Below are 23,698 nucleotides of genomic sequence, written 5' to 3' on the forward strand. Positions count from 1 at the left end.
TACTAGAGAAACAGGAACTGCATGGCGCGTTGAACCCACACACAAACTCGTGCTTAGAGCTGCGCTCAACGACATACACAAACAAACCTTCACAGTTGTTGTTGTTGTTTTGGTAGTTGTTGGCGCATCGGCTTCTGTGGCCATATTGCACCTCCCAAGGTTTTTGCAGTACTTTGATCCAAGCCCGAGGCGGGAATCGAACCCGCGACCTTTGGGTTGCCGGGCAGGTACTTTACCCACTCGGCTAGCCCGGTCGGCCAACCTTCACAGAAGTGCATACCAAATTTTCACAGCATGCATACTCCGACTTATCCAAACCACACACACACACACACATTCTACGCTCATTAACACAAATGCCCTCCTGTATACTCCCCTCCCCTACACACAAAGTCAGCATCAGGTTTTTTTATCTCCTGCAAGTCCAGGGTAAATCAGGGCCATGGACCGTTCCGCACCAAAGAGGAGAGTTCTAGCAAAGTAGCATCAAGGGCAAGTTATAGTTTTCAGTGGTATGTCACAGTCATTTGCCGGGCGTGGTAGTTTGACTCGCTGGGACTGGAGTCAAGGTCTAGGTTCGATCTGATTTATTCAATTAAACGGGTATTTTGCAACGCTTGGCCTTGAACAGTTCTTCGGATTTCGAACAATGACTGTGCGAATTGGGTGAAGGCTTTATAGCAGACTTTCTCCATAATAATCCCTTGACAAGAGGCCAGTCTTAGAGATGAGTATTTCTTTCTTTATTATTATTTTTTTTATTCTGCATTGGTTTTCATAATTGATACAGTCGTACAGTACGTGAGCCCAGTCCTCTCTCTGTCACCATAGGTACAGTTTGGGACTTCAGTCAGTCCTAGGCTATTGAATTTCTCATTAAAGGATCCATGACCAGTTAAGAAGAACAAGTTTAGGCCGAGAACGTACCAAGGTGGTGGTTTGGGGAAGGAACTTTCTGGTCACTTCCCCTTTCTCTTGTTTCCAGCTTGTCTGCCATATCTAATGGAACTTAATAGCAATTCGTTTCTTTTCAACTCTAATGTCATTGGTGAGATTTTGGGTAATACCCTGGAATTCTCTAGCAATTCCTCTTTTAAGTTTATAGTTAAGAGTTAAGCCCTCTACGGATAATCTCGAGATGCAACGGTAATGTGTCAGCCGATATTTACAGTACTGGTGTGTTTCTGAAAGTGCGATATGCTCTAGTTATTGTTAATAAGATTATTCTTTGTATGCTACCTTGATTTTAACTATGGCTGTGCGGTTATACCATATTCCATCTTCACAGGCGATAATAGGAATAAAAACAACTCGGTAGACGAGTGCCAGGGTAGATGAGTTACTTTTGAAGTCCAAATCAGCAGTACTGATTCTGGCAGGCATCCCGGCTTAACTGCATACTTTTTTTTTAGCTAAATAACTAAGGTTGTGGGTAAAAAGAGAGTTTGGAGTGTAAAGCTATTCCAAGATATTTCAGCTCTACTACCATGTGGATGAGTGTGCCTGTAATTCTGATAGTAGGCAGTCTTCTTATGTTTAGGTTTCCTTTTAGGCGGATGGATTTAGATTTCTCTAGTGATATTGCGAGCTTGCGCATCAGCACCCATTCTTGCAGCTGGACAAGTGCTGTGTTCGCGCTTTGCTAATTACCACACGAGTGTACCAAACGGACAGGGTTGTTAGCAAAGGCGACCTATTTATTAGGGGGACCTAAGTCAAGGGTTAAGAATTCATTAAGTATATATATTTTTTATTTTAAGAGTTATATAAGAGTATATTTAAGAGTTATATAAGAGTATATTTCATCAAGTATATGAGGTCTAGAAAAATGAATGATCTCTGCGAGCATCCTTTAGTCACTGGGCATAGAATTTCTTGGTATTTGGTTCGCACAGCTACGTATTTACTTTGTGGGTAGTCGTTGAGCAGTCAAATAAATTCTGTGGCACAGTTCTTTGGCGAGCCTCCTTAGACTACGCGGCCACCAGTTTAAATGCACCTGCAAAATCTATTGATGTTGCCAGCAGGTACTTTTCCTCCACAGTGTTTGTAAACCAACAAGAAATCCCAGTTGTGTCCCTGCTCCAGTCCTGCCCACTCTTTCTGGGAGCCTAAGAGGAGCCCCTGTATCTCAAACTAAATACTTGCGAATGATGCAAATAAATGGGCAAAGGTCCCGCACAGTTGCGGATGAAATACGCCAGGCCACTGAGGAGCATTCAATTGATGTTGTTCTGATTCAAGAGCCGTATGCTGCAAGAATACAACCCCATCCAACCTCTAAAATTACTGGCTTTTCCATACACACGCGAGTCATTCAACCTGTCTCAGTGAACCCAAAAACATGTATAGCAGTTATAAATAGGGATCTCGATGTCCTGGTTGTCCAGGGCCTCTGCAATCAGTTCTCCACCTGTATCCAGATTACATGTACAGATCAATCATTCTACCTGATGTCACTCTACAGCCCTCCCTCAAGTAACAGCAATGAAGCACTAAACTTTTTGGAATTTGCCCTGAATTTTATTGGCTCCAAACAACTCCTGGTTGCATCTGACTTGAACGCAAAATCCCCCTTCTGGCACAGTGCAGTTGCCAATGGCCGTGGCCAGCTTCTTGAGGACTTCATCCTCAGCCAAAATCTTACTATCCATAACCAGCCTAGCCAGTTCACTACTTACTCTAGCTCCACCGGTGAATCTAATATTGATTTAACCCTCTCTACAAAAGACCTACGTCAGTCAGTTAGTTGCTGGAAGGTAACTCCGGATCTGACTGTTAGCGACCATAGAGCCATACTGTTCCATCTTGACTTGGTTCCACCGAGAAACAACAACAGAGCAAGGCCAACTGACTTCATTAGATTCTCTTCGAGAAACGTCAATTGGGAAGCATATGACAGCTCCATAGAACTGGACTTTCCAAATCCAGACCCATCACAGATGGACTCGCTAAATGCACAGGACTTGACCACCTTTATCCAGCACTCCATACTCAGAGCCTCATACAGGTCCTCAAGGAAGAAGGTGTTCTGCCCAGCAATCTGCCCATGGTGGACCCGGGAACTTACCATCCTTCGTAAGGCAGTCCACTCTGCGCGCAGGAACTACCAGCGACACCGTGATTGGCCAGCTCCTGATGTCGAACGCCTTCATAGGGATTATATCGCCAAAAAGAATGAGTATACCAAGGCAATTGCAGCCAGAAAGAGAGAAACTTGGGCAAATTTCGTAAAAGAAACCAACCGTACAAATCCATGGGGCCTGGCATATAAGATTTTGAGAGAGAAAACCTTCTCCCCAGAAATATTCAACACTGTTTCAGTAGACGCTCAGGAAACTAAGTGTTGGCAAGATTCTGCCAACCTTATCCTAGACAAACTGTTTCCACCTGATGACATCTCTGAGGATCATCCAGAACACTCAGCAATTAGAGCTGCCAACAGCAATTACATAGCAAACGAGCAAGCCAACCCATTCACACTAGAAGAACTGGGAGCAGTCCTTAAAAACATTAATGCCAAAAAGTGTCCAGGCCTTGACCTAATAGAATACATCTTCATCATCCGCTTTCACACACTGCGGCCGCACCATCTACTCCTTCTCTTCAATAAATGCTTGGAAGAAGGATGCTTCCCAAAAGAATGGAAGTTTGCCCTCATTCGCCTCATCAAGAAGCCTCACAAACCACCAACAGACCCCCGCAGCTTCCGGCCTATTGCCCTGCTGGCTAACCTTGGTAAGGTCCTTGAGCGACTCATGGCTCTCAGGGTTGTCTCCATGCTACAAATGCACGATTTGGTCTCACCATGCCAGTATGGCTTCACCCGTGGAAGGTCGTGTGAAGAAGCTCTGTTCGATTTGGTTTTACATATTGAAAGTTCTGAAGAAAAATTCGAATTGGCCATCTTCATAGACTTCGAGGGAGCCTTCGATACCGTCTGGTGGGATAGTGCCTTGGCACGCCTTCGAACTGCCGCTTGCCCCCAGCAATTATACAGCCTCTTCCAGAACTATTTTTCCGACCGAGCAGTTATTCTCAAGTCAAAATTCCAGCAAGTCACAAGATCAGTAAATCGAGGTTGTCCCCAAGGGTCAGTCCTGGGACCCCTCATTTGGAACATAGTCCTCCAAGACTGGCTCTCCCGCACCTTCAGGAATACAAAAATTGTGGCCTTTGCCGATGATCTCACAGTTGTGGTGTCAGGGCATTCACGGAAGGCCATTGAAGAAAATGCAAACCAGGTCCTCGACGATCTCTCAACTTGGGCCGCACTTAATAAGTTGCATATCAACCCAACAAAAACTAAAATGATGCTATTCAAGAATAGACTGGATCTCAGACGCCCACCGCAGGTAAAGATATGTAATGCTCAACTGCCAATCGTCACCGAAACCAAAGTACTTGGAGTGATTATTGACCACAAACTCAGCTTTCTTCCACATCTTGTTAATTTAAGAAACAAAGTTAAGAGATTCTCAGGAACCATCATACGCATCTCTAAGAATGATTGGGGACTCTCCAAAAGGTCTCTGCGGTTGTATTACAACGCAGTATTTTTACCAATTGTGACCTATGCAGCTGGAGCCTGGTTCCATCGGGTAACTCTTGTAAAGATGCGAGACAAGCTTGGAACCATCCAGAGGTCAATGTTAATGGCAATCTGCCGAGTGTGTAGAACGGTCTCCACTCCTGCCATTCAGGTCATTGCGGGAGCACTTCCGCTCGATCTACATGTCACTTTCCGAGGGTTGTGCTTCCGAATTACGAAAAATATCCCAACAAGGATCCTTGACATTGAGGTTAATCTGGATGCTGACCCCAAGGCTGAGATGACACGTTGCTACAGCGAGCTCTTCAACATTTGGCAAACTCGATGGCATAATTCAACAAAGGGCATTGTCACAAAAAGATTCCTACCTGATGTAACCTACACTGCTTCTAAATCTGTACAGTCTTGGTTCACCCCTTCACTAGAAACATCATACCTAATTACCGGACACGGATCCATGAATGAAAAATTACACCATCTGGGTCTCCACCCAACAGATCTCTGCCATTGTGGAGCCAAAGAGAACTGGTGGCATGTACTATTCGAGTGCATTGCGTATGCTGATCTGAGACACAACCTTGTCAGCTGTACACAGATCTCTGGCGAGCATCTAGAGCTCTTCCTACAGAACCCTAACAACCTCCCTGCACTGCAAACCTACTCAGCTGAAGTCTTTAGGCGCAGAAGAAGGATTAACAGACCACCAGTGGCAAACATCGATGACCCAGCAGTGGACTGAAACCGACCATGTATTTCCCCCCTTCCCCCATCCTGCTGCATGGGCTGTGGAGCTTGTTTCTGCGGCCTGTGTTCAGGAAGGAAAACATCTCTCTCTCTCTCCCCCCCCCCTTTTTTTTTTTTTTTTTTATAGATATATATGTTTTTTTTTTTTTTTTTTTTTTTAATTTATTTTATTTCTTTAATTATTATTATTATTATTTTATTTATTTTATTTCTTTTATCATTATTATTTTTTATTTATTTATTTATTTATTTATTTTATTTTTTTTTTTTTTTTTATTTTATTTCTTTAATTATTATTATTATTATTTTATTTATTTTATTTCTTTTATCATTATTATTTTTTATTTATTTATTTATTTATTTATTTTATTTTTTTTTTATTTTTTATTTTTTTTTTATTTTTTATTTTTTTATTTATTTTTTTTTTTTTCTTCTCTTCGCGTTCTAAATCAGTCACATGGTTGGTTTTTTTTTTTTTTTTTTTTTTTTGCGTTTTACAGTGATATTATTATTTTATTATTATTATTATTATTTTATTTATTATTATTTTTTTTTTTCTTTTGCACCACGGGAAAATCTAAATAAATATATGTTTTTTTTTTTTTTTTTTTTCTCTCTCCTCTGGAGTGGGCCCCTAGAGGAATCTGGCCCACCTTTTGGCAACATCAGGTGGATCAGAGTCTCATATTGAGACAGTACGTGGTTAGCTGAGACTGGCCCACCTTCCCGTGGTGTGGACGAGTACCCAGAATCATCTGTCCAGGTGACTGATGCTTCTGGGTAGCCAAGTGGCCAGAACAGAACAACAGAACACACACATAATACACACAAACCGACGTCACACACATATCTGGCCCATTTGTAGTGATACTGTTCTTCACAGAGATACGAGGCGGAGTTGAACTAACGTTCTAGGAGCCGCCCATTACAAAAACACATGTCCACATGTCCACATGTTTGTTGCTGTAATTATATAATGCATAGCATCTTCAGTGGATTAGCCTTGTTTAAAGCCATATTGGCGGTCTGAGTGAAGTTTGCAATTCAGAGGAGTAGCAGCTCTAAGAACTTTCCTAGGACTGGTAGCAAAGCTACAGGTCTGTAATTCTTGGGATCTGTCGAAGCTTCTCTGGATTTTTTAAAATTAGGCTAGGATTGCCAACTTCCATTCTGTAGATAATTTGTCTGCAGCTAAACAGTGATTAAAGGGGTGTAAGAGATTGTCGGAGTAGATTTCTGCGAATTTTTTTATTGCCTGTATTTCTAGCAGGTCGTGTCCGGGGCAGTTATTGATTTTAGTGTGCTGTAATAATTCTTCTAAATTGAAGGATTCTCTTTTATTGCTGGAATACGTATCAAGATCCTGTACACCCAAGGGTCACCATTTCCATTAGGACTGTCACGATTCCTTTTTTTTTTTTTTTTTTGTTTCTTATGAGAGTCGTATATGAGTTTTTGTAGGATTCTCTCGGGTTATTGATCTCATTTTGGAGCCAAGATGCCCGTGCTCTTTGAAATTGTTTTCTGGCCTTGTAGACCCTTCGCCAGAGTACTTAAAGTTTAGGGAACGACCTGTTTTCGTGATCTCCTTTTAGGTATAGAAATTTCACATTCCTTTTTTTTTAAGCATTCCAGTCAGTGTTTTGGTATGGTCATTCCAGGCTTCCGCGGTTGTAGACTTTTAGCTGTGTTCATTTCAGAGTAGTACCTATGGTTTGTGTATAGATTTTCCAGTTTGTCTTTTTCATATTTGATGATGTCCAGGTATCGGCTTAGAATACGATCCAGTTGATGTGTAAACTTGAAAGTTATTGTTCTGTGATCTGATGGTGTCCAAGCTTCTTGGACCTGCCAGAATAGATGTCCGTATTTGCAATTGTGACATCTATTCACTTTCTCGAGCAGAACTGCTATAGGTGGTTAAATTGTGCATTTGGTTTAAGACTTGGAAGGGCGCGGTTGCAAGAAATCTGCTGGTAACTGTCCATTATGAGTTTTGGATTATGTGGCTATGCCACAATCGGGATCGGCATTTTGCATAAATTGAAACTATTACAGGGAAATGACATGTAATGATCTTATGCACACACATACAATAAGGGGTGTGCACAGGGAATTAACTTTAGTTACTGTGAGATGAGGGTTTCTGTTTACTATCGCTATCCAGGAGGTGTCTATGCTAGCCTCAACTATTCTGTAGGATCTAGGGTAGCCTTGAACCCTACCATCATGAATGTATGGTTCTTGAACTGTTGGGATATCAATTTGGTTCTCTTCCATTTTGATCTGTCTACAACTGCGCGTTTAATTGGATGAATTTTAGAGCTTGAGTAGTATGGCTGGATTAGTTGACTTCCATAATTGATTGTTAATTTCATCTGTTTAACAGCTCTTTGGTAAGCTTGATACTTAGAAACTCTAATGGAATGGGAAAACTCCAAACGTTCAGCATTGCGGTTGGCACATTTGAGATCGCTGTGGCGACTCCTACATTCTTTAAAGTCACGCCTTTCAGGGAGCAGTGGCCGCATGTCCTTCCTTTGTCAATGCAAGTATGCGCGATATGGCCGTATTTGAGGCAGCGGTAGCATTTAACAATCGGGAAATTTTCCCTGAACCTATTACTGGGTCAGCCAACATAGATTCGATTAATGGTTCTGGATTTTCTGTTTTCTGGGCGAAAGATCTACTATAGAATTACAGAATCCGGAGATCTGCACTTGGTACATATTTGAATCTAAATTCCTGCTCTATTTCTTCCACAGCGAGATGTTCCTGGAAATTTGTGGTGTAAATATCTTCCATTAGCTCTGTTTTTTTTTGGTCGTCCTTTCTATGTCAAAGATAATTATGGAAGGGCCTCTTCTCTTTGGTACGGCGCCTCCGTAGCCAGGTGGGCAGGTGCAGCAGTGCGTAGCACACGCTTCTTGATTAGACAGGGGTTCGAGCTCGTGACCACCAAATACGGAGGATGTGGAAAGGTCAGGGAATGACCACTGCATATCCCCGGAGCAATATGGCCTTAGTTGCTAATGCTCCTAAAAACCAAATAACAATTAACAACAATCTCTTTGGTACGCCAGCCTTCAGTCTGAGGTTTGCAACCTCTGGATGCTCTTTAATGATTGCAGCATCTGTTTAAGTGGCTGTTTCTGTTACAGTTACAGTGTTTCTAAGTTTCCTTAAACTTTTCACTCTTACCTTCTTAAGGTGAGTCTGCAGTCCTGTCATAACTCGAAAATCGACCACAGAACTGACGCAATTTACAGACAGTAATACGGCCTTATTTGCTAATGCTCCTAAAACACAATAACGACAACCTGTCGTAACTGCTTCCTTGATAGTCTCGTTTGTCGTCAGATGGACCTCTTCAGGTGTTCTTAATATGATCACATTCTTATTCTTATCCTTCTTTTGTAGTTCTGAAGTTTTGGTGGGTTTATCTTCATTGGTAACAGAGGTATTGCTAAGTGTGTTTCCTTAGTGCCTGCGCATAGGAAAGTTGGCTCAGATGAAATTGTATTTCCCGTGTTTTTGCTGTAGCAGTCTGTAATTTTGCCTTCAAACTTTAATTTTCAGTGTGCAAATCTGTCATAGTTCTTTCCTAGTTTGTCCAACATTGTTTAATTTGCAGTCAAACTGTTGCTGAGATCCTGTTTGACTGATGTGTCATTATTACTTCTAGTTGCTACCTTGTTGTTATAAAATGGTCTAACGGTGTCCCAGTTGTTTCTTCAGTTTGTTGCCCCTCACTATTTTGGACACCATTTTCGGGTTCACGTGTACTTTCCTTTGAACTCTGTTCTTCACCTATAGAAGGTTCTGGAATTCTAAGTCTGGTCGTATTGCTTGACCACATGATCGCAAGTTGCCAATAAGAAGCGTCCCTTGCGCATGACAGCTATTGTGAGGAAGGCAAGATAGCTGCCGAGACATCGCGATTTTAACGAACGTTATAATGATTGCCATCCAAATTCGCCTGACTTCGATCCAGTTTAACACCGGTGGGATACATGTTGAATAATTCGTGATATCAACGCTTAATCCTAACAGAAAATATAATGATATACTCCACTTAATTGCTAGCATGCAGTATACAACACAGTATTTCAGTGGAAAGCCACTAGGGTTAAAAACCATTTGTAATTATGGATACAGTGGCATTTGCTATGACGATCATCCTTGTCTAACATACAGTTTACGAAAATCGCAGATATAATAATAATCATTACTTTTCAAAAATAGTCAAAAAAACACACTAAGATGCAACGTAATGCTACTTAATCTATACGTTTTAATCTGTAAAATCCAGAAAAAATCTATCCGAAAAACCACGAAATCAGCAGGGGCTTCAAATAAAATGCGTGTCATCCTGCGCCACCTAGCGGACCGCCCACTGGTGAGGGGTACTGGCAACTCTTAGGAGAGTTGCACCCTGCATGTCGCATTTTTTTCCGGACAGAAACGGGATCTTCCAAGATGATAATAAGCCTTGTTATCGCACCCGCACTGTGCGCGAATGGTTCGAGCAACGCGGTGAAGATATCACCCATCTTGATTGGCCTCCAAATTCGCCCGACTGCAATCCAATTGAACATCTGCGGGGTGTTTTGGAACGGGAAGTCACACAATCGTTATCTTTTCCGACAATGTGAAAGCCTTGCAAACAGCATGGTCGCAGACCCCTATGATATAGGGATATCACAGGGATCTGCGCCTTCAGATATATAGCGGAATCAATGCCCACATTTAGTGGAGCCAAAAGCGGCTGTTATCCGTGCGAGCGGTGGCCCAACTCGGTATTAGGTAGATGGTAAAATTCAGTGATTACTGAGTGCATAGAGGAGAACCATATTGAGCACTTCAATCTCCCTACCTAACAGTTCATTAAACAGTGCTACCAGTTGCGCTAATTGTCACGAGATGGCAGTTTTTGGAACCATTTTTTTGTTTGTTTTTTTCACTTTCAGCTTTCGCGTGGGTAAAAAATTGAAAATGCAAAAAACAAAAGCATCCATTCCAAATTCCATCTTTTTACCATTAACGATTTCTACCTACAGCCAGATGAAATGGCACACTTTAATTATAATTACATTGTATAGAAGACATTACGAAAGGTACGGAGTTATACCTGTTTGAATTTTAAAAGTTCGCTCAGGAGTTTTTAATGGTTAAATAATGAAAAATGAATAAAATAAGCAGACACGTATACGCAGTATAAGTTGGTATATTTTTATAGATACATGTCTGCTTATTTTTATTTATTTTTTCTTTAAACTCTGTAGTCATATTTTTTAAATTAGACGGCCATTAACCGTTAATCTGTAACCGTTTCAGATCGGACACCCGTTTATATGACTTTTTTTTTAATCTTATTTTGTGCCCTGAAATAAACCCCAAAATGTTTTGCCCATACTTTAGAAACAACCTGTATGTATAAGATAATACCGGTGATTATAAATATAGGTATAGAAATAAACGGAAATAAGACGCGGTTACAGAAATTGCCATTTTACAATCTATCAAAGATAATCTATAGCTCCACTTCGCTAATATAGAACTGTACATAGATAAGAATTAACCTCGTCCACACTCGCCTTCAATAAGTTAATAGAGATGGCTGAAACTTCATTTCAAATATTGTTCTTTAAATACTGAAGAAACATGTCTGTCTCTGGTAAAAGGCCTTTCAAATTCCTCTCCTCCCCACTCTCTAGAGAGGAATCAAGTGTGGTGAATGTGGAGGCCAAGCACTGGGGAAATTCCCAACGATTACTTTATCAAGTGCAGATGTTTCACTCAGCAGACAAAAAACTGGTTGAATGAAATGTGGCGGGGTTCCAACATGCATTCTGCACTTGCGCTCTCGTAAACGCATTTTGGTTTCCATTCCATCAGAAGTGGGTCTTTCGAAAAAGAATGGCCCAGATAAATGAAACCGCAGCACACAGTCACCTCTGTAGGACGAGAGGGGCTTCCTGAGACTGATGGGGTGAGCTGAAAGAGTTCGACAATTATTATTATTATTCACGGTCCTATTGAAAGAAAACTATTCTTCGTGAGCTCGGAATATGTGTGCCACCTAAGATGGTTCTGTTTCCATTTTATTCAGAGCCCATTGGACAAATGTCACACGTTTAGTCTTATCTGCAGATAAGATTTGGTGCCCCTTGTGATTTTTCGAGGGACACTGGTGCACGTAAAAGTGAAGAACTTTCTCGACATTGCTGCGAGGAATATCAACGGTTCGGAGGTCGTACATGCGCTGTGAGCGCTGGTGGTAGCCATGTCGAGCGATTAGTTACCTGTGCGTCAAATTGGAGGTCATCCAGTTTGAGGTCTCTCGCAGAGATTTCCTGTTTCTTGAAATTTCATAATCATGTTAATGAGGGCTTTCCTTGAACGTGGAAGTCATGTTTCACGTTTGAGAACTTCGAAAGCCATAAGACTGGGTTTTTATAACTAAAAAAACTTTAAACGATTATTTTAAGCAGCATCTGTTGGTTTTACTCTTGTTCACACAGCTTATCCTTGTTTACAACACAAAAAAGCAAAACGCTACCTGCCCTTTTTATGCGTACGCTAAATATGTAAATCTTGGCCCACTGGTGGGGAATACTGCAACTATTTTTTGTTTCTCAAAAATGCATTCAGTTTTTTGCTCTGTGTGTAAAAAGTTTCTTTTCTCTATTGCTTTGTTTTATAGTTTTATTTTATAAAAATGACTAACGACTTGTATAATCACCCTGCGTGGCTTCCCTGACTGTATAGGGGTTCGCTACTTTTCCCTCTTTTGGGTTATTGCGTTTGAATCTCATTGCAGACTGAGGAATTCTAAAAAGAACACCCAGTTTGAGCTGTGGTTGGTGATCTCATGTGGAGGAAGCAGGTTTTCCTTTTTTTTTTTTTTTTGTGAGTTATTCCAAGCTGCAACACAGATATAAATTTCAGTATTATTTTGGCTGAATTACTTTCTTAAAATATTTGCTGTTTCTCGAACAGTTGGACCTCGGTTTAAATATCCCCAAGACATTTTGCATCATCAAACTAACTTATATATTAGCGAGAAATTAAAGTTCCTTTGTTTAGTTTTTGCATAAACTCGTTTAATGTAAAGAATAATATTGCAGTATTTCGTCTTTTCGATTCAAAACATGAAAGATTAAGGATAAAATAAAGAGGGAAAACATTTCTTTCCTTCTTGGGTATTATCAACATTATTGTCTTAATTTTTGAATGTTTTCAATTCCAGAAAATTTGGTTTTATGGAAATTCTGCGAAGGGAAGATTTTGAGAAATAAAATTGTACCCTTTCAGTTCTTTTTGCCATTACTACCACAAATTTCGTAATTACCTCGCTTTATACTGATAAAGGATCTGTAGAACAACGTCAAAGAAATAATTGTTTCAAGGAAAACAAGTACAAGGCATTTGAAGGTAAAAATGCATTCCAGCTTTCCTTCTATTCGAGTTTTCTCTTAATATTCTGCTCAGAGCCGTTATTTCGTGTAAAACTTCGGTTATGATCTGTTTATTTTATTGACAAACTATGTTAGTAACAAAGATCCCACCAAGTTTTGAGATTTGAGTAGTTGAATTTTTCTTTTTGTTTTACTCCTCTGTCGTAACATACTTCATAATGAAGTTTTTCTACTTTTCGCAAAAAAAACACAAAGAAATACATATAACGTAAAATGTCAACAGACATGCGCACGATTTTCCATGTATTTAAAAAGTGGAAAAAGTGACACGCTTACTTTGTGAATTGTATGTAGGTGTGATTTTCAATTTCAAGTGGCGGGGAAACGCGATGTAACCAGACATCCACCTGCTGCCCTTAGGGTCAATCCCGAGCTCTATCGCGTTCAGCACGACTCCATCTCTCGAACAGGTTCCTCCCTCAACAAATGCTCAAGCAAACCCAGGCACTTGACGCCGACCTAAACAAATTCGCTGTTGACCGGACTTACCGGAAAAAAAAACTATGACTAACAGGACTAATCAGCAATGACTGATGTGTACCTTGCATCTGTTCCTGTGTGATTGAGCTGGTGTTCATATCTCGATGTCAAGCCAGCTCGATTAGACCTAACTCTCGTGAGGAGTTCTCTCCTTTGTATTAAAATTTGTATAATTACCTTTTTTTTGTAAATAATTGTTCGATTATACTGGAAGTATCGGGAGGCTGTAAACCCCCTGGCTTTATGGCTGTGAAGGACAATAAAGATTCTCTCTCTCTCTCTTTCACACATCTGAAAATAAATGAGCATAATTAAAACGTGCAGTGGGAAAGTAAATGTACCATTTTATAAGGATTGATGTTATTAGTGGAGTCCCCCCAGGGTCGGTGTTGGGCCCAATGATGGTTTATATATTTATCAATGATATTGATGAAGGTATGTCAGGCTAAATGTCCAAGTTTGCACACGATACGAAGGTTGGAAGGGTTGTTAATGACAGTACGCTACTGCAACAGGATCTAGAAAAGTTGGGCAGATGGGCTGACGGGTGGCAACTGAAGTTTAACATTGACAAACGCGAAGTACGAGGATCGGCACGAAAGTAATGCCTCTTAATTTTTTGCGTCTTAGATCATTTCGCGTGTCACGGAGTGGGCTCTAGTTTTACCGTACTGAGTGGCGCTGTGATCGGTCTCGTCAGTGCAGCACACGGATAGTTTCAAAATAGTGGATGTTACAGTTATACGTATCAAGCAAAGAGTGGCGATTGAATTTCTTACCAAAGAAGAAGTGACGTTTAACGAAATCTGTACGCGTCTCAAAAATGTTTATAGTGACGATACTGTACGTATGAGTACAGTTAGACGTTGTGTACGACACTTTAACAGTAGAGAAAGTGGCATAGTGTTTTGTGGAGGGCGCCACCGGTGGTTTCCCACATCTGCGCCATGGTACTTTGTGAACAATTACAGAATCTCTGGAAAAAGTGTGGTGTCTGGTTAGTGACAGTAGTGCTATGTTCTGTTGTTCTGTTTCTGGCTGCTTGGCCGCTGGTCCCCTAAGGGGACCCCACGTTGCCTGCCACCACCACTGGGAGGTGAGCCAGGCTGCCCATTATACTCTGGCTGGCCTCCGCCAGGGTTGCCTGAACTTCATGACGGAGACCAAGTAAAAAAATTAAAAAAATAATAATAATAAAAAAATAAATAAATAAAAATAAATAAATAAAGTAATAGATTAAAAAAAAGAGCTAGAAGAGAGAGGCATAGAAGAAGAGAGGATTGAAGGGAGAATGAATTTGGGTGGGTTGACAGGGGAGAATTAATCCACCCTACTTTAGGCGAAGTATAGGAAAGGGTGTGGGTTTAAAAGTCACAGGGGACAGGCGCCCCTGTGTAATTGCCAATGACACAGTGCCTGTAGATCCCTCACTGAGGTCAGTCCCAGCAATCTCGCAACTAGATCGGTACCAGCAGTATATCCTACTGATTTCGGGTTTGCAATGACTTAAATCCCGCACCGTGGATGATGCCTGCAATAAATCCTACCATATTAGGGTTTGCATGATTATGTCTGTGTTGTTCTGGGGGGGGGGATGGAAAGTTATCCCACGGTTTAGTTCTTGGGCTCTGAGTTCTGCAATCTTATCTCGCCTAAGTGCAAATGTTTCCTGCGCGTAGGTGGTTAATGCCTTATAGGTATCTTCCTCGAGTAGCAGAGTGAATTCTTGATTGCGAGGGTTCGTCTGTATTTTTGGTGAGGAATTTAAGCCTAACGTTGTCATAGCTGGGGCACTCATACATGAGGTACCCCCAGGACTCCTCTTCGCCGCAGTGGCAACGTGGATCATTCTCGATTCCCATGGCCGTCAGTTTTTGTTGGAAGTATCCATACCCGGTGATGATAAAGGTCACATGGAGGCCAGGCGAAAACCAGGGTGGAAGTTCTGGGTGAGTTGAACTTATAGATTGAAGGAATCGTTTTGTGATGGCCCCGTTGTGGTGTCCCAGTCATGTTGCCATATCTCTTGTAGGGTTATCCGTTGTCTTTCCTGCCTAGTGCCGTTTGTGGTATCAAGTTGAAAATTAAGCAGTTGGGTTGGAACTCCCTTCCTTAAATGATAAAAAAGCTCTCTTTTAACCAATTCTAAGTTTAGTGGCTGGCATTCAGTTAATACCTGCAGAGCAGGGGTGCTGGCGGTGCGGCATGCCCTACAAATTGAAAGGAGTATGAACCTCTGGATTGAATCAAGCTTACGTTTGTTTCTTGCTAGGATGGCTTTTCGGTGATGGAGGCACCATAACACACAATTGGCACGTATACCGCTTGGTGTATGAGAGTAAGAGCTTTGTGCTTCAGCCCCCAGTCTGCCCTGCTGACCCGCCTTATCATAGCACTGTACAAATCACAATTAAAAATCACGACTTTTAATTGTGATTTGTAGCCTGCCTTTAAGGAGTATGGATTTTGTTTTCTTTCGTGAAATGGTAAGGTTGTGCAGGGCTGCCCAGTTCTGGAGTTTCACCAGTGTTCTATTTGTCATTGTCTCCAAGGTTGCCCTGGTATTAGCACATACCAAAAGGAAAAGATCATACGCGAAGGCCAACGGCTCAACTCCCCCCCCCCCCCCCATGTCCATGCCCAGAAACTCGTCCAGGACAATAGACCAGAGAAACGGGCCAAGCACAGAGCCCTGCGACAGCCTCGATCGATGTAACTAGTCACTGTCTGGAATCTGTTGGTAACTTGGACTTTTCTACCAGTTAGATATGACCTTAAGCTGTTGTATAGGTTGTTGGAAACATTTGATTGCCCAAGCCCCCGAAGAACACTGGGCCACTATAGTCGGTCAAAGGCTCCAGCGAAGTCTACCATGATTGCAAGGGAGTACTTAAAGGCTGTGTGAGTTGCTTGAGTGATTAATCTGTTGAAAGCATCTTCTGAGCTGCATGTTTGTGTGTAAGTTTATGTGTATTATGTGTGTATTCTGTTGTTGTGTCTGACCGCTTGGCTACCCAGAAGCATCAGTCACCTGGACAGATGATTCTGGGTACTCGTCCACACCACGGGAAGGTAGGCCAGGCCCTATGGAGCTCGCACTGTTTCAATTCGAGACTCTGACCCACCTGATGTTGGCAAAAGATGGGCCAGATTCCTCTGGGCCCACTCCAGAGGAGAGAAAAATAAATTTCCCGTGGTGTTAAAAAAAAAAATGATAAATTAATAAATAAATTAATTAATTAAAACAATATAAAATAATAATAAAAATAATTAGGGAATATTGCTCCCTAGTGAGTAGCTCCACCAGCCAAAGGAGTAGAATTATTCGTAGCTGTATAACTAATTCTTCTTGTGAAAACGCCGACCGGGCTAGCCGGGTGGGTAAAGTGCCTGCCTGGCAAACCAAAGGTCGCGGGTTCGAATCCCGCCTCGGGCTTGGATCAGAGTACTGCAAAAACCTTGAGAGGTGCATTATGGCCACAGAAGCCGATGCGCCAACAACTAACTAAAAAAACAAACAAACAAACAATTTGTGAAAACATCAGATGCAAACTGCTGAAGAGCAACATAAGAATTCGTGTCTCCCACCAGCAAAGTTTCATGCCCAGGAGAGAGTGTAGAAACTGACCAACGAAGAACATCTCTCAAGTCATTATACAGCGGACAATCAAATAAAATGTGGCTCCAATTTTCATTTTTCCCGCATTGACAAGCTTCCACCCTAGAAAGACCAAAATGACAGTTTTTTCGTTAAGAGATCCATGTCCCGTTAAGAGGAAGGATGTATACAGGGTGATTCACTACCAGTGCGACAAACTTGCAGGAGGTGTAGGGGGCACAAAGACGAATCGGAATCACATAGCATTGCAGGGTCCGAAATGCCTTCGTCATTCGGTAGAGGACGTTGAACGGAGGACGCGTGAACAGCGATCCCGCTGGAAGTCAGCATTTGCGGACCGTTTCTGTTGAAGAAACCAAGTAGCAAAAGTCCTCCGGAGTGAATAATCCGCAGGCTCCAATGATTGGACGCGTTGCAGATGGTATGAACTCATTTGGTTTGTTGGCAGTATCCTCCATACAGTGGATTGGGAAATACCCAATCGTTGGCCTATCGCTCGAGTACTCGTACTCGGATTGCCTTCTGCAAGACGTAGGACATTGTCTGGCGTCCTCGTCGTTCACTCTCGATTCATGGTACCTCTCGTGAAACAACCAGTCTCACGTAACCTTCTGTGCACACGTGCGAAAATCGTATGATGAGGAGCACGCCTGTGCGGGAAACGTTCCTGGTACAAGCGCATGTCGGCCAGTTCAACGTTTGAATACTCGTCCATCCTACTGCCTCGGGAACCGGTTCGCAAATGCTGACTTCCAGCGGGATCGCTGTTCAACGTCCTCTACCGCATGACGAAGGCATTTCGGACCCTCCAATGCTATGTGATTCCGATTCGTCTTTGTGCCCCCTACACCTCCTACAAGTTTGTCGCACTGGTAGCGAATCACCCTGTATAAGTCTAAAGAGAACCAAACAGGTTTCTGCTTTACACAAAAAGTTACCTCAGGGAAAAAAGTCCTAGTAACAGATCCGACAGACGGCGTATCCCAGCGGGTCTGCCACAGATTTATCATTTCATTCCACAAACGATTACGTTCTTGCTTAACATCTGAATGAATATTCAGAACCAAACCCATAAATTCAGTTGATAGTTGTTTTTTTAACTTATAATGAAGGTCCAATGGCAATACACCTGCAAGAACCTGCAGTGCAGAAGTTGAAACAGTACGACAAGCTCTTAACATAAATAATAATATTGTACGTTGCATAGTAGACAACTTAAATCGAAATTTAACAGTTCTAACCCTGTGAAACCATACACCTGCAGCGTAAGTGGCCACAGGAAGGAATACGGCGTTATAATAGATTCTCATGGTACGTCTAGAAAGTCGACGCTTATATTTTCGACGGGCTTGATGTACCTTTTTCCTTAAAGAAGACAATTCTGAGATCCACCAGGAACAAGTCTTTAAACTAATCTTTTTCTTGCTACCCGATTTGTATGAGGCTTTAAGTAATGACTGGCATAATAAGGTAGTAATTCCAGTAGCCGTAAAAGAGTGAAGAGACAAAGTCTTGTTCGGGGTAATCTGCAGAAATGGAGGAGTCAGATAATTCTCAGTTTATATGATTTATGGAAAATCTGACTAAAGCTGGCTGTAGTAAAAATTGATCTCCAGGTTTAGAAAAATCAGTAATAACAAAAAATAGAACCCGATGATCACTTGTTGTCCAATCAGTAATCACCAATCACCACCCAATCACAAACAACTGCTTTAAAATGAAAATTAGTTAGTTAATGTCACATCAATATTTGATTCTCCAACAGAGCTGGAAAAGGTTGTTACTACTTGAGGTAGGTTTATTACATTTAAGCTGTTATTAATAATAAATTCCTCCAACATATGACCACGTCGATCACTTCCATTACTGAACCACAGTGGAGATTTAGCATTTGCGTCAGAAGTTAAGACATTCGGTGGACCCAAGAAATTTAAAGCTGTTTCTAGATAATTCAAGGATAAATTAAAATCTTTTGAGGGATAAAAATATAGGGAAATTAAATAAAAATTCAAATTCAAATATGCAACAAAAACACAAGTAGCCGTTATATTGCATAAACCATTGATTATAGTGATATCAAGCTGATTATTTAAGACCACAATACATGTTTTAAGTTCCTCGGAGACCGATTGAATTATACGGGCAGTATGTGGAAATCCCGTTACCTTTGGAGTATATCCAGGTTGAACTTTAACGGTATAAGGCTCTTGAATTGCAATAACATCAATAACATTTTGCTCAGCAGACATTCGAATTTCATCCGATACTGCTCTAGAACGCTGACCATTAATTTGCATAATCCTAATACCAGCAAGCAAAGACGCGGGAGAATCAGCAAGAAAATGAGATTAGCTCCATCTCCGGGAATAAAACTTGTATTGATATTATTATAACTATTATTCATTGGCGGTCCTTAATTGTGCCGTCTGCAATGCCCGTAAGTACTCGGGACATGTACCGTCCCTTACCGAGTGCTGATATTCCTTCCTTCCTTCCTTCGTCTCTTACAGTTGATACGACTAGGTGGCTCTTCCTTAAATGGACACTCATTAAATACGTGTCCACTTCAAGCACAATGTCCACAAGACGGAGACTCATGCGAACAATATTGGGTGGTATGTCCGTACCCAAGACACAGATAATATTTAGTGACTATCGTGTAAGGACGGTGCTTATGAGAACTCCAAGTCAAAAACAACCTGTCCAGCGAGGACACATATTTATAAATTTAAGGTGAGAAGCTAACAACCCAATATATATATATAACTAGTGATGACGACCTGGCCTGAGTAGTAAAACGAAAAACGGTTTGTTGCTTCACTTCTTCCAATGTGAAACCATAATCTACCAAATTCTTGTTATAAAAATTATCCACAATATCGTCCTTTGAAAGATCCCGTGGGACAGCATAAGTTATGACTGATGGATTACCTTTACGAGGAACGCCAGTGATCACTCCAGCTTCGGAAAACGCCGCCGTAGAAGTTAAGCAGTCCAAATCTGATTTCGTAGCTGCTTCCACAACGACTCCTCGATTAGGAACAAGTCGCAAATATTTTACTTTCTTCAAATCATTTTTAAGAGTTGTAGAAACTACATTTTTCACATCAGAACTTGTTTTCAAGTCACTAGTATCTGAAGCTCTAATTATTAGATGATTTAATAACATCACTAGAAGAAACACCCTTCTCAGTAGTACCCCTCATAGTATCATCATAGGTACGCGCAGGCTCTTGTGTATGTAATCTATCCGTCAGAAACTCATCTGTATCTACATCTGGCTTTGGTATGTTCTTCCCTTCACCCTGTTCAATGTGTTTACCAGAGACCACAGATAAAGTTTGTAACACTGTTTGTAGCAGTTGTGCTCTTTTATCAATTTCCTCATTAATGGCTTTTAATCTCTCATTTTCTATCAATAAGTGTAGTTGTTACAGTCTCCAAATTACACCATTTGTCCATAATGATATCCCCATTTTTTTTAGTCACCTTATTAGCCTCTCCGAAAAGAAAACTTGGGATATCTTTTCGCATTTTAGAAATGACCGCATATACAGAGGACGCATCTTGAATATTATCACTCATCAGTTATTGTTCTTGCGTAATTTTCACATTCATCAGTCATTGTACTTGAATCAGTATTCAAAACAGGGGTGGGAATAGGCCCAATCCCCCTCCACTTCAATTAACTCATCACCTGTGCTTTGCTCTCTTACTAACTGAGTCGCTGATCTTAACTGCGCGTGACCAATACTTTTAGAATAAACAAACTCACCTAACCTTCGTATATCGCCACGAGATTAAGGAATTTTAGGTGGAAGTACGGGTGAAGTATTCTCTCCCTCCCCGCTGGGTCTGTCTAAAGATCGTTTACCGTTAGGATTTCTATCTTCCATAATTCTTTGATATCAAAAACTAGCAAATAGATTAATATTAGTAGTATTAAATAAGCAACTTCCAAATGTATTAGTAAAAACAACTACAGTTTTTCAATAATTCAAACTTCTAAATCCTGTGTTCTTGAACTGTTCCTTTTAGGTTCAACGCAACAATATTATTTGTACTTACAGTAACTTTCTTGATCTATCAGCGGAAACTACGGATTCGCCGACGACGATCGTTGCCACATGGCAGCCATATTGGCTCTGCCGATGTGGTAAACCACACTCACTTAACCAAATAGCTATATCACAAAAGCTACTAATATTTCACCTTGAAACTATTAATAACTCCTAAAGAAACTCTTCCACAGTTAAATCACTCAAAATTACAATCCGTTTAATCACAATAAACCGAAGATACGATCGACCTGGGGAAAGGTGTAAGGTGTATTTAGTGTCAGACGGCACCAGGGGTTTCCCCCATCTCCGTGTTGCTTTCATTGTGGGTGTAACAGTTCACTGGGAAATGCCAGAGATTTAAAAGTGTGTGGGCTTTGTATCTGTATGATGTCGTGTACCGTTGTTCATCTGGTCGTTTAGCCGCTGGACCCCTGCTGAGGCCCAACGTTGCCCCACCTTCGCCCCGTGGAGGCAGACCAGGAACCCAGTAGTTTTAGTTTCACTCTGGCAGATCCTGCCACCTAATTTCCTGAGATTTCAGAGGTTAGGACCTTAAAAAAAAAAAAAAAAACGCGCGCGCTCTTTTATATGCACGTACGTACAGACAGAGACATATATCCATCATCGTCGGTTTGATGATCGTTAGGTGAGGGGGATAATGCTTGCATAATAAAGGCCGAAAGAATGGACGAATGGGAATTTTGACATAATTACGTTTTTGTGTGTGGGACATTCGCTAGCATAAAGATAGAGTGGGTGGGAGACTGACGACTGGGGGGGGGTTAAGGCAGAAATATGGGGATGATAGAGTAGGCAACCCCAGAAGTCAGTGAGGCATGCCCATGCCTCACCAGGAGAAAGTAGGGGGCGCCGGGGGAACTGTCCCACCACCGGCGCAGGGGAGGGGGTGGAAAGGCACCAGGCAAGGGAGCCCGGTGAGCTGAAGAACAGATGTTCTTTGGTTATAATGGTAGTGGGTTGTGGGCTGCGGCCATTTGGTTTCTCCTCGTCCTCCTCCTCCTCCTCGTGAACAGTGCCTGTGCATAATCCGAGAAGGCTTGATACTCCTCCTTTGTGTCTAGGAGGTGATGTTCTTGTCCCTGTGGTAAGTAGTGGATTCTGGTGAGTAAAACACCACGTAGGTCTTCATAGAGCCTGCAGTCATACATTAGGTGCTGCCAGCTCTCCAGCCCCCCGCAAGTGCAAGTTGGATCAACCTGAATCCCAAGTAGAGACAGTTTGGCATTAATTGCTCCGTGTCCAGTTAAGAGGTACGTTGCTTGTAGACCTGGGGAGAACCAGTTGGGTGAGGTTGGGTAGTTTTGTTCAATATTGGGTAGAAATTTCTTTGTGATCTCTCCCTTTTGAGAGTTGCTCCCCCTTTCCTGCCATGCCTGCTGCAGGTGAGTTTGTACCCTCTTCTTTTCCACATTTCTGTTGCTGGTTAGGTCAATAGTGAACCCCAGAAAAGTCTGTGGGGTGCCTTTGTCTAGGTAGTATAGTAGGCCGCGTTGTATGATTTCTAGGTCCAGCGGGAGAGTGCCTGCGAGCACTTGCAGGGCGTGGGTGCTCACCGTGCGGCAAGCGCGAGTGATGGTTAGGAGGATGGATCTGTGAATTTGGTCCGTGATACGTCTGTTTACTGCTGTTGTAGTTTTTTGAAACCATGCGCCGGATGCGTAGGTGACGATCGGAGTGAAGATAGCTTTGTAGAACAGTTTGAGGACTCGCTTTTTTAAGCCCCATTCTTTACGCGTGACCCTGGCAACCATTGCTGCGTAGCGTCTTATTTTTTTACGGAGATATTTCAGATGGTCCTGAAATGACAGTTTTTGGTCCAATATCACGCCTAGGTATTTCAGTTGGTTGGAGAATTTGATTGTTTCCTGCCCAATTTTTATTTGCGGAGGCCGCCTAAGATCAAGGCGTCCCTTTAGTAGGATGGAGTTTGTTTTTGTGGAGGATATTTTGAGTTGATTTCGGTTTGCCCATTCTTGGAGAGTGGTCAGGGCCCGATTTGCGAGGACCTCTAACGCAGCTCTTGAGTGACCTGGGGAAAGTGACATTGTTGACAAGCCCCAAAGCGGCCGGCCGGTAACGTCAACAACAATAGCCGGATCGATGTGCTGATTAAAGAGGACCGCCACACCACAACACGCAAACTGTGCAATGCAGTAGGTATAGGGAAACCTCCTGGGGTAACCATCATAAAGGAACTAGGCTACAACAAGGTTTGCGCCAGGTGTGTCCCGAAAATGCTGGCACGTGAACCACAAAGAAGCCGGAAAGTCAACTGTACGGAACTTCTTCAGCACTAGAGAGTGAAGGAGAGATTGTTCTTTCACGTATAGTCACAGGTGATACAACTTGGGTCCACCATTATGACCCTGAAATAAAGAGACAGTTGATGGAGTGGCACAATCAAAATTCCTACCGCGCAAGAAGTTCAAAAGACAGCCTTCTGTCAGTAAAGTCATGGCGACAATGTTTTGAGACAAAGATGGGGTCTTGCTTGTGGACTTCTTGGAGCGTGGCAGCACAATAAACTCAGATTGAAATGTTGAAAAGTTGGAACCCTGCATCCGTAGAGTTCTACTGAATAAAAACCTTAATGAAGTTGAAGTTCTTCTTCTCCATGACAACGCACGACTCCACACTAGTCTGCACACGAAGGAGGTCATCGCAAAACTGGGGTGCACTGTTCTTCCTCACTTGCACTTGGATTGGATATGTGTTTTTGTAAGGGGCGACTCCTTGAACG

At 41.9% G+C, this 23,698-nt stretch overlaps 1 protein-coding gene across 2 annotated transcripts in view; it reads right to left on the minus strand.

Annotated features, from left to right (window-relative positions):
• LOC150081802 (SEC14-like protein 2) overlaps positions 1 to 23,698 on the minus strand; it is a 99,049-nt gene that overhangs the window by 20,230 nt on the left and 55,121 nt on the right. The gene's annotated exons all lie outside the window — the stretch shown is intronic.

This window comes from Mastigoproctus giganteus, chromosome 8 (genome assembly GCF_048544385.1).
Source record: "Mastigoproctus giganteus isolate SK-2022 chromosome 8, ASM4854438v1, whole genome shotgun sequence".
NCBI lineage: Eukaryota > Metazoa > Arthropoda > Arachnida > Uropygi > Thelyphonidae > Mastigoproctus > Mastigoproctus giganteus.